This window comes from Poecilia latipinna, unplaced genomic scaffold (assembly GCF_001443285.1).
Source record: "Poecilia latipinna isolate Pla-1442-1.1 unplaced genomic scaffold, P_latipinna-1.0 Scaffold3029, whole genome shotgun sequence".
NCBI classification, from domain to species: domain Eukaryota; kingdom Metazoa; phylum Chordata; class Actinopteri; order Cyprinodontiformes; family Poeciliidae; genus Poecilia; species Poecilia latipinna.
Window position 1 is genome coordinate 9921 of NW_015115645.1, and position 10849 is coordinate 20769.

Here is a 10849-nt window from a genome sequence, read left to right on the forward strand (position 1 = left end):
CCCGTGGCGTTGCCACAATGAAGGACCCCAGCAAACCATGGCAGACTTCTCTTTCTCCCAGAAGCTGTAATTCACATCTCTCCTCAACCCCCCCTCCCAAGGAAAAAACAAACTCCCACCGCTCCTCCTTCACCCACCAGCCAGTCTCTAGCTGTCTTCCAAGAGAAACTCTTTTTGGCAGACCCAAGTGCCAAAACACAAAGTCGTCTTTGAGCCTCGTCCAGGTTTTATTCTTCACCCCTTTTCTGCTCCTCATCTCGCTCACTTCCGCTTTGAAGGACTTTAAGCTTCAAGGTTCTTTGAGGGGCTCGTATGGGCGGAAACTAAGCCCCACTGGGGGTGGCGGGGGGACGGGACCTCAGAGGAAGGACAGGAGCACTAAGTCAGGGAGTTCCTGTCTGAGGCCGCCGCCTCGCCGAGCACACAGCAACGTCAGATGATGTCGTTGATGCAAAACCAGGGAGGCTCTTTCAAATAACGTTATTTAATATCTATAGGTCAGATGTTTGGACAGCATTCAGAGTTAAGAGAACTCATCTGTTGATGTCAGGTTTTAAAACTCTACCATTTGTTTTAAGCTATAATTGACATAATGTGTCAACGGGAAAGGCTTGGCTCTGGTTTGCTTTACTCTCTATAAATGTGGCTTCCTGTTGACAGGTGACATGTGGCGATCCGCAGATAACATCATGGACCAGATTGCAAAGGCCATCTGGAGGTTTGGAAGTGTGTTTTTGGGGCAGACAGACGTAAGGATGACAGACTGAGTCACAGTATGGCGGTGAGTGAGCCATCAGAGGACCGCGCATCAACACCAGACCCCCACAAAGAGGAAAAGACGCAGGATCATGTTTTAAAAGGTTAATGTCAATACATCAATGAACAGAACAAGCCCCACCTGGTATTCAGCTGGGCAGACATAAACAGTCTGCACAATCGTGAAGATTAGGTAGCAGCAAAGAGATGAATTAGGGTCCAGGACGACAATAATGGTAATTTGGGAAAGCATGTGGGCAGATATTACAGATCATTGTCTGATCAGTAAAAGACAGAAAGCAGCAGGTTACACCTCTTTATGTTATGGGAAAATAAAGGTTTTTATAGCTTTGAAAACACTGAAGCAGCTGACCCAAAAACTATCAGAGTATCTCATCTGGGAAGTCATTGTTGCAAACGAGATGGTTTTAGTTTCCACTGAAATGTTTCTTGTATCATTTGGTATTCCACCTCCTCTGGAGCCACAGAGACAAAAGAGCTTAGAGATTATAATGAATCACATGCAGTTGCTTGGCATAAGGCTTGTAGAGTAAAAATACATATTACAGTACTGGTCATTCCTTCCTTAAAAATACAGATGGATGTGGGGACAAAACTGCAGTCTCCATAAACATGTGGGAGGTTTTTACAGAAAGAGTTAAAGTATTTGTGTCGCACAAAACTTTATGAGCGTCACCACAGTAAAGCCACTTCAAAATAAAAGTTTTAGTGCAACTAAGCTCCAGAAAACATCAGCAGCCATCATGAATAATGAAATCAGAGACAGTAAAATTGAAGCTAATGATTAAGAGTCTGTTTTCACACAAAACTATTCAATTACCAGAGGAAAAAAACTGACGTTCAGATTTATTACATTTTATCATAGATCAGACAAACACATCATAAAAACTGCTATTCCAACCTCATCAGGACTTAATTAGATAAAGCTACTTCTCATTCAACTGATGAGGTAAAACTGAAGGAAGTTAAAACGACTTTGACTAGGCCATTCCAACACATGAATATAGGTTGTTTTAAACCAAGCAGCTGTTGCTCTGGCTGCATGTTTAAGGTGAAAGGTGAACATTCGTTCCATCCATCGTCCCTGCAATCGGATCTGCTTTCCTGTCCCGGGTGAGAAGAAGCATTCCCAGAGCATGATGCTGACCACACCGTGTCTCAAACTGGATGTCAGTCTGAATGTACAGTTTGGGGTCATCTGACCAGAGCGCCTTGCTTCACGTGTCAGCTGCGTCTCCTAAGCGGTTTGTGGCAACCTTGCTGTGCTCTTCTAAAGAAAAGTTAAAATTTCAATGTTTTTTCCTGGGTGCATATGAGAAGGAAAAAACAGCGCCATCTGCCTGCTGTCCCATCCACACTCCGCAGCATTACTGGAGCCATCCTGAGAAAGTAGATCTTCAAGCTCACATCCCATCAATCAACACGTCTTCACTGACTTCTGTTCCACACTGTGCTTCTTCACTGTATTATCTGATAAAGAGATGATGACTGTTTCACTGAGCAAACCAACGGCAGCTTTCTACTGTACCACAGGAAGAATCTGCAACAACAATATCTTGAAGAGGAGGCTGAGTGGGTTTTTCTTTTTCGTTTTTCTTTTTTTTTTTTTTACTTTTACATTATACCTTTGGGGCTAACAGTGGCTCAGACTTGTTAACTTGAATTCTTAAAATTCCTACTGCAGTCTCATGCCTTAGAGAAATGGCTTTTCAACACACATGACTATAAAAAGCACCACCAGATTAAGCTGTAACAGACAATTATCCCCGCTCCTTTATAGTGACTTTGACTGGTGCAATACTTTCACTGCAAGGCACCAGAATTGTCCCAAGTTAAGAGTTGTTTTGCTGAACTGTTAATCAGTTTGATTTGCAGGTTATGCTCAGAAGCAGAGAATTTAAAGCCTTGTTAAAATAAAAAAGCCACAAAGCCCAAGTAGCTGCTGTACCTGCTGCTAAATCTCAACAGGTCACCCTTCCATCTCGCTGCATGCGTCATCTGACTGCAGCCGTGCAGCAGTGAGCTGAAACCACCAGAGTTGTGGCAAAGATGAGAGTTAGAATCTTTAGCTATTTATACTCTCCAGCCAAGAGAAATTTGATGCTGGTCTTTCCCACAGAGTAGGGAGGGCAGGAGTGGTGAAACAGAGAGGGGGTTTAAAAAGAAAAAGAAAAAAAGAGGAAATAGGAAAGAGGTAGACACATGCTTCAGCTAGTGGAGGAAGCTCAGAGCGGCTTCCTGTACGTCTGTCTTCCTCTAGCTTCGGCTCGATGGCTCTTTGTGTTTGTGTGCGAACCTGGGCACGCATCATCCTGTTTGCTTGTCTAAACAGCAGTAAGAAACACAGCAAGAGGCAGATCAGAGAAACATTTCAGCAGTTATGCAGTCACTGGGTTTGAGCAGGTATGAGATTCTATGGGAAGACAGTTTAACAAGCTCATGATACTTCTAAAATCTATCACGTATCCAGTAGACTCAGTTTGATTGATTGGGAACATTTGTTACATTTTCAGCTGCTGCAGTTCACTTTCACACTGCACTGTGCCAAACAAACCAAACTAATTGAAAAAACTGTTCCTCTTCTCACCTGTGGGGGCGCTGCACCAAGAACCACTGAAGGAAACAACATGAAAACCTCTGAACAAGACATTAAGTTAAAGCTTCCTTCTTCACCCAATGCAAACAAAACTGGAGAAGCATCAGATTTTAGTTTGTAGGATTTCTCTTTTTGTTGGTAAAAACCACAAAAATACAGTTTGCATATAATTCTGTAACTTAAATGACCAGCTTTAAGTTAGCTTAGCTGTCTGGCTTATATGAAATAAAACATATCAAAGAATTATTCAAAAATATAATTTTACAAAAAATTAAGCAAACTTGAATCAGTGTTTGAGCATTTTGAATTGATTTCCAGAACTAGGAATGTAATTACAGAATCGTTTTTTTTCTGCATCCCTAGTCTACAGTCTGCTTGGCGTTCACACACACATCCAAACCTCACCAGAGTTCTCTTCAACCAAACTCAACCCGAAGTTTGTGGGACCAGAGTTCATTTCTTTAGGAGAGTTCATCTGAGCATTCACATCTCCCCGAAACAAATCAGACTTTCCAGGCAAACAATAGTTCAATTAAAGTGGACTAAACAGGGATCTCATTAAACACACTTTAAACTGCAGGAATGGTTTCAGGTAAAAACTTTGAAACCTCAACAGTCACACACCAAAACACAATCTAGCTGAATTCACACATCAGCATTAGAGCACTAATCTCTCTTGTGTGGCCCAAAGCAAAGGTCGGAGTTGGCAGGATTTCCAGATGTTTCCCATTATCCTTCCTGGTCACTCAAATCCTCTTTCACATCTCAGAATTAACACCAAAGCACTGATTTATTGGCCTCATATTTCCACTCTTGTTTTTACAGAATGAGATTCAGTGAGACATGGGTCACTGTAGTGAAAAAAAAAGAAAGAAAGTGGCCAACAACCATGTTTATGATTTTGAAGGAAAACCCCCTGAAATCCAGCAGGCATGACGCTATTGAGCGTTTTGGTGTCGGTGTATCCCGGCAGGGGAAAATCCAGTTGACTGGATCGCATCAACAAAGCCATGCCGATAGAGAGAAAATCCCCACAAATCTGTGGCGCTAAGAAGTGATCAGACACCAACAGGGCGGGGGGGATGTCACAACAAAACGTAAAGCAGTAAAGAAGTAGTTATCAGCAGAAACTTGGAAATAAAAAGACATCAGCTTGTTCAAATCAGACGTCCTCCACTCTGCTCTAAAACTGAAATAGATTTTTAAGCAATAATGCTGAGCAAACACAGTCTTTTTAATCTCCATTGGCTCCATCCTTCCTCCCCCTTCCTCACCTCACAACATCCCTGCATGCACATCCTACTAACAGTGCTGGATGAGGCTGTTGGAGCTGGTAAGTGCCAGGGGATGAGAGACATGCAGAACAGCTGAGAGGCCCAGGCTGGATAACCATCCACTTAGTGTGTCAGTGAAACTGTGTTTTCAACTGTTTCACTTAAAAAAAAAACACTAAAAGTTCCCATCCTTCTGTCACGACGGTGTAAAGTTACGCTCCACAGAAAAATCCACCAATAGGAGGAGGTCTACTGTAATGACATCCTAAAACTTTCACAGGACTTTTTTGTTAAAAGCAATTACATTCAGGTCGTTTTAAATGTTTGAAACCAGGAGATTTACTACACGTCATCGCCTTGTGAGAATCTGAAACTGGCCCATTCAGAATCAGTGTGGTCATTCTGATGAAGAAACAGGGAAGGGTCCAAAGATTTGTGAAAGAGCACAAAGTCAGAGGAAAATAAAGGGTCTATTTTGAAATCCTGTTAAATCTGCAACATGGGAAGGCTCAAAATCCCCCCAACAATCAGAGGAAGAAAAGGAGAAGCTAAAAGGGACTCTACAGAAAAATATGACGTTTATGTCGTTTTCTAAGGGGTTGCACATGGAGGTACAGTAAAATAAAAATGTGGAGGCGGGCAGCTGAAACCCTGTCAGTCACATCACAACTTCAGTTCCACATTATCAGATTTTACAGACTTCACCAACATTCAGCATGAAGGACAGCACTGTGGCATCAACTGGCTTAGAAACCCCGAGGTAAAAACCTCACACTCCATTTCCACTGATGTTTTCTCATGCAGCTCTCAAAACTGGGAATAAGTTTGAGTTTATCTGGGTTTGGGATATAAACAACGTGTAGAATTAGAAAAACACACTAACAATTTGATTTCATGATCAGTTTGTTGTCATCCCCCTATCACTGCCTCTTGATTGTGCTGCTCTCCAGAGATTTGTTACCCTCACCCCAGTTCCTGATCCGTACTTTATCTTTACTGAAAATACTGTGAGCTTCCTTATCAACAGCACAGAGAAGCTGGATGGGGGCAAACCTCTGCTCCCTCTGGGGGGGAGCCATCATCATGTCACAACCGCTGCCATACGAAATCCACCAGCCATTTTACTAATGCCCAGTGGGTTTTATATGGTGTAACACTGAACCTCATTCTGTGTTACGCCACAATGAGGTTCAGATCTGGGTCTAAACTGGTGATGAGTCCATCCAGAGAAAACATCCAACATAAATTTCCAAAAGATGAACTGAGTGATATAAAAGTAAAAGTCAGATGGGAGCTGTGGTGGTGCAGGAGCAAAGCATAACCCATGTATCGAGGCCTTAGTCCTCATGCTAGTGGTCGCAGGTTCAATTCCCAACCTGGCGACATTTGCCACATGTCTTCCCCCTCTTTCTTGTCAAACTACTTTCAAATAAAGGCCACTAGAACCAACAAAACCTTTTAGTAAAAGTGGGATAATATGTTTTCATCAGATGGCTGTTTTTTTTTCGATCATGCATGTTCTGAGTGACAGGATGCGGCTCTGCAAGCAAGCAGAACTTTAAGGAAGTCCTTAACATGCGACAGCACAGAGGAAAGAGGGAACCAACGCCAAGCTTGACAAATATCTGCCAGACGATGAAAACAGGAAAAAGCCAGGAATCATCTGGATTCTAATAAATACGTCTCGAAGAGTAAGAATGGCAACAACCAGTCGTTGCCCTCCAGCCAGCAGGAAGCCAAAGGACAGAAACTGAATAGGCCATTTGCTCCAGGCTGAGGCTTTGCATTTGAGCCTGACCTCTAACTTTTCTTCTACTTTTCTTCTTATCACAAAGGGGGAGGGGGATGTCGATAAAAGAGGGGAATTTCCCCTCAGCAATTAGCATTGTATTATAATAAAGATGTCTTATGCAGACCACACATCCATAATCTGGTCACAGCTGGAGGCAGGCGCCACCTACAATGAACAAGTAACTGAGGTGACATGGCAGAGGCGAAGCAAGACGACAGCCAGAAGCGATGAGCTGAATAGTCACCTGCAGGTGGGAAGCAAACTACTGCCCAAAGCTGAAAGGAGCATGCAAAACAAAAAAACAAAAAACAAATGACCAGTCAGTTCATTCAGAAAGGAGGTCCTGAACAATGACTGAATAAGAAACTGCTGAAAATAGTTTCTTATCTGAGTCAGGGGAAGGCGTGGAGCTGCAGCTCAGGGGATTTGATTTTTTTTTTTTTTTTTTTTTTTTTTTGCAAAGCCCCTTTGAATTCATGCCATCTTGCAGCGTGTCAGATCTGAGCTTTAGCACACAAAGGAGAGGTGTGAATTCAGCAGTCTTGTTCATAACATGCTCCCACAGTGGACTAGACATCCAAATAAGAAATTTTCTGATTGGTTCAATTGTAAAAGAATCAGATTTTTTTCCCTCCCGATTAACTAAATGCACAAAAAGGCAGCTAACCAGAGAACCTGTGATTCTCTGGTTAGCTTCATTAACATTAGAGACACATGCTTTGAGGCAATGTGTTTAACTTAAGCATTTTTCTCATTTATGAGTTTCATAGTAGGGCTAGGCAATATGGATTTATCACAATATTTTATAGTACTATTGTGATAATCATAAAAGTGTCAATATGAACTATTTATTACTCCTTTTGGTGACTGAATGGAACAACAATCAGCTCCACAAACACAAGTATTGCTCTTGGAAGAAATGTGTAATGTGCCTCCCTTTGACAGCAGTCACATTAAAAAGTGTGATCTGTATCACTAATTGGTCACAGTAACTGCATTTAAACATATTTTCAAATGTATGGGTATTTATTGATACTCTTGATGAAAAATGGTGAAATTAAAAATCCCAGTAATAGACAGCTTTGAGGGATTTTAAACATCGTTAATTGAATCTTATTTTGACAACAATATCAAAATTCTTATCGTGATTCTTATCATGATTCTTATCATGATTTACTGTGTAATTTATCACAGTAAATGATAAACGATACTATGAATGTCCAGCCCTATTTTATATTGTTTAGAAAAAAAACAACTTACAGATTTGGAAACGGGAAGTCGGGTCATTAAACGACGTGAAGGGTGCATGTCTAACAATTCAAAACAAAGTCCTAACTTGTGTCGGGCTTCAAACATTAACATGGGATTCACATCTGTCAAAGTGAAGAAGCAGAAACCAGGGTAGTCAGTGCTGCACCTCATGTGGGTAGTAATTTGTGCCGCTTTGTGTTGCAGACAGAGGAAAGTGAATTTCAGCACCCAGCGCGACAGAGAGAGAGAGAGAGAGGTAAATGTCAAACTTACCGACTGAAGGAAGAGCAGCGTCCGGACATAGTCCCGCTCTGTGTTGAGTATTTCGTTCAAAACGCAGAGCCGGAGCCGCTGCTGTCTGTCTGAGTCCTTCACGACGTGAACCCCGTTCTCATGATGCCCCTCGTCCTCTTCCATGATGGAGAAAACAGGTCGAAATCTCTCAATAAAATAAAATTTAAAAAATAGCTAACATACAAATCAAGCGTCTTCTCTTTGAAGTATCCGCACTCCTGATAGGAGACCTGGTTCAGTCCATCGTGCCGAAGGAAGTTCTTCAAAACCTCTCGCAGAGATGTGATGCTGGACGCAACGTACGCACTGCAAGTGAAGTTCAGGCGAAAAGTAAGCAAACCAGAAGCAGAGAGAGAGAGAGAGAGAGAGAGAGAGACTGACTGGTGGTGAGGTCGCAACACCAGCTGAGAGGAGGAGGAAGAGGGGGAGCCACCGCTATGAGCTCACACACACACACACACACACACACACACACACACACACACACACACACACACACACACACACACACACACAGCTGTATGTCTGTCTGCTGCTGCACCTTAGCTTCTACCTCTGAGGCACCCGGAGAAACACAACACAGTAAATAAACTAGCGTCACACCCTGGTACCCCAAAATTAAAACAACAAATTCACCGCGTACTTACCCTGGTGATTGTTAAAACAAATTATTAGTTAACGTTAACAGCCGAAACTAAATTTGAAGTGTTAAAAAACAACCCCATCAGAGAATACCTAAATATTTACTCAAATGTAAAAAATAAAAAAAAAAGTTACTGAAACTTTAGCAAGAATTAAGATCCGATATTTGCTACCATGTCAAGGCAAACATTAATGTTTAGCAGAGACTTAATAAATATATAATTTAGTATGTCATTATATTTACGGGAAAAAGTGTTAAGACGTGTTAATTCTTTTTAAATTACTATGTAAATTGTAAACCTTGAGCTTTTCTGGCAAAACAAATTTAGGAGAAAAGCGCCCTCTGGTGGATTTAACCGAAGGTGCATTTTTTTAGGCTGATACGGTACATAAAGAATTCAGGGCAAAGCAAATATACTTACATAGCACATTTCAGCAGCAACGCAAATCAATGTGCTAACAGCAAATGGTACACTTTTGAATGTGTTCACCATCTCCACCCAACTGGCACGTACCTCACAAAGAATCAAGCGCACCCATCCCTTTTACTTCTCAAACTCAGCAGCCAAATCTTTAAGGTAACTTGGCTCACCTGTGCTCAGAATGATCTTTCTTCAAAAAACCTCAGCTGAAAGCTTCCTCAAAGACACCACTGGTAGGATTGGACATTATTCTCAGTTTATATCATTCAAATTGCAGTCAGAAGACCAAAATAGACTTGTTTCATGCAATGGTTTTCATGTGTTTGGAAATAAAGTAATTGTGCTGTTTGGAACGTAGTTCATTTATTTATTCACTGTTAACTTAAGAGTAAATTATTAAATAATTACTTGAGAAGCTAGTTAATTAGTTCAAGTTAAAATTAACTCATTGTGATCTGTACTTAATATTTTTCTTATCTATTTGTAGGTTTTTAACCTACTCTGTGGCTACTCATTGACTACTCTGTAACCTACTCATGTGAACCACTGCTCATGTGACCACATGTTCATATGCTGTTGATGAGATTCATCTAAAGAAAAGAAAAAGAAAAAATAAATAAAAGATGTCACTGAGATGAGTTGTACCTGCATCTCTTTGGAGGAAGAAAGCCTTTTCAAGTTTGGGCAAAAGCTGAGGTGGCTTAAGAGAGCAAAAAACTTGACAGCGATGCATAACTATCTGCTTTTTCCTACATTTTCAATTGCTTATGTTGATCAAAATGTATTGCAGATATTTGATTTGTCTCAACCCCCACAACATTTAAGAATAAATTTGCTGCATAAGTCTTAAATATGCAAAATGCTTGAACAAGTTGTCAAGCATATTTATATCTATTTCAGACACCTTTTCCTAAATCTGTCCTGAAGTGATCAATTGCTCCCAGGTGAAGTTTCTCCAACGTAGGTAAATGTGTGAAGCATCACCTCAACCACTGATCAACCAGTTTTCTGAAGTAGCTCAAAGTTAAATCTCTTGAACTATCAACAATGTTACATTTCTGTCAATGGAAGGATGAGGATTTGGACGGGGTCAGAACAGAAGAGGCAAAGGAGACAGAGGATATGTCCGTTTCGATAACTTGTCCTCCTCCATCATCATCATCAGGATATGGTTTACGACCCACAACAGGATGCCTCTCACCCTGCTCTCCATTACTTTACACCACTGAGGATTTATTTTTCTCGGCATGGAGATGGAAAGTATATAAAGACTGCACTGTTGTCCCTACTGCATGCAAAGTTTTTACTTAAGGAGATGGTCTCGTGTTCCCATTTTTTTTTCTGTGTTCTGCTTATTGTATCACAATGGTGTGGTCTGTCAACAAATTACACTAAAGGAAATGAATGTGAATTTCATTGTCTTGTCATTGATCTCCCAATTGTAGTTGACAAGAAAAACTGTAATGTGTTCTGGGTTTATTCAACATATACAAGGTTTATTCAATATATTAAAGGTTTATTTTTGTATGTTTTTGTGAAATGAGGCCATCTAGTGGAAGTACTTGAAAATTCATATGAAAAGTGCTGTGTTACGGAAATGATTAAGCAGTCATTACATTCAGAGTTAATTCAAACATTCATTGAATATATTCAATGTTTAATCAATATTTGCAAGGTTTATTCAATAAACCTTAAATATATATTGACCAGTGACGTGCGGTTAGGGGAGGCAGGTGAGGCAGAGCCTCACCTGTTATCATGGAAAAATAATATATGATGATAAAACCATTTATATTGCTAT

At 40.8% G+C, this 10849-nt stretch overlaps 1 long non-coding RNA gene across 1 annotated transcript; it reads left to right on the forward strand.

The window, feature by feature from the left end:
- Nucleotides 1–9077: 9077 nt before the first annotated feature.
- LOC106939921 (uncharacterized) lies at nucleotides 9078–10459 on the forward strand. The gene is made up of 3 exons (XR_001422949.1): nucleotides 9078–9281; nucleotides 9536–10012; nucleotides 10120–10459. It is a non-coding gene; the product is annotated as an uncharacterized LOC106939921 (long non-coding RNA).
- Nucleotides 10460–10849: the final 390 nt, after the last annotated feature.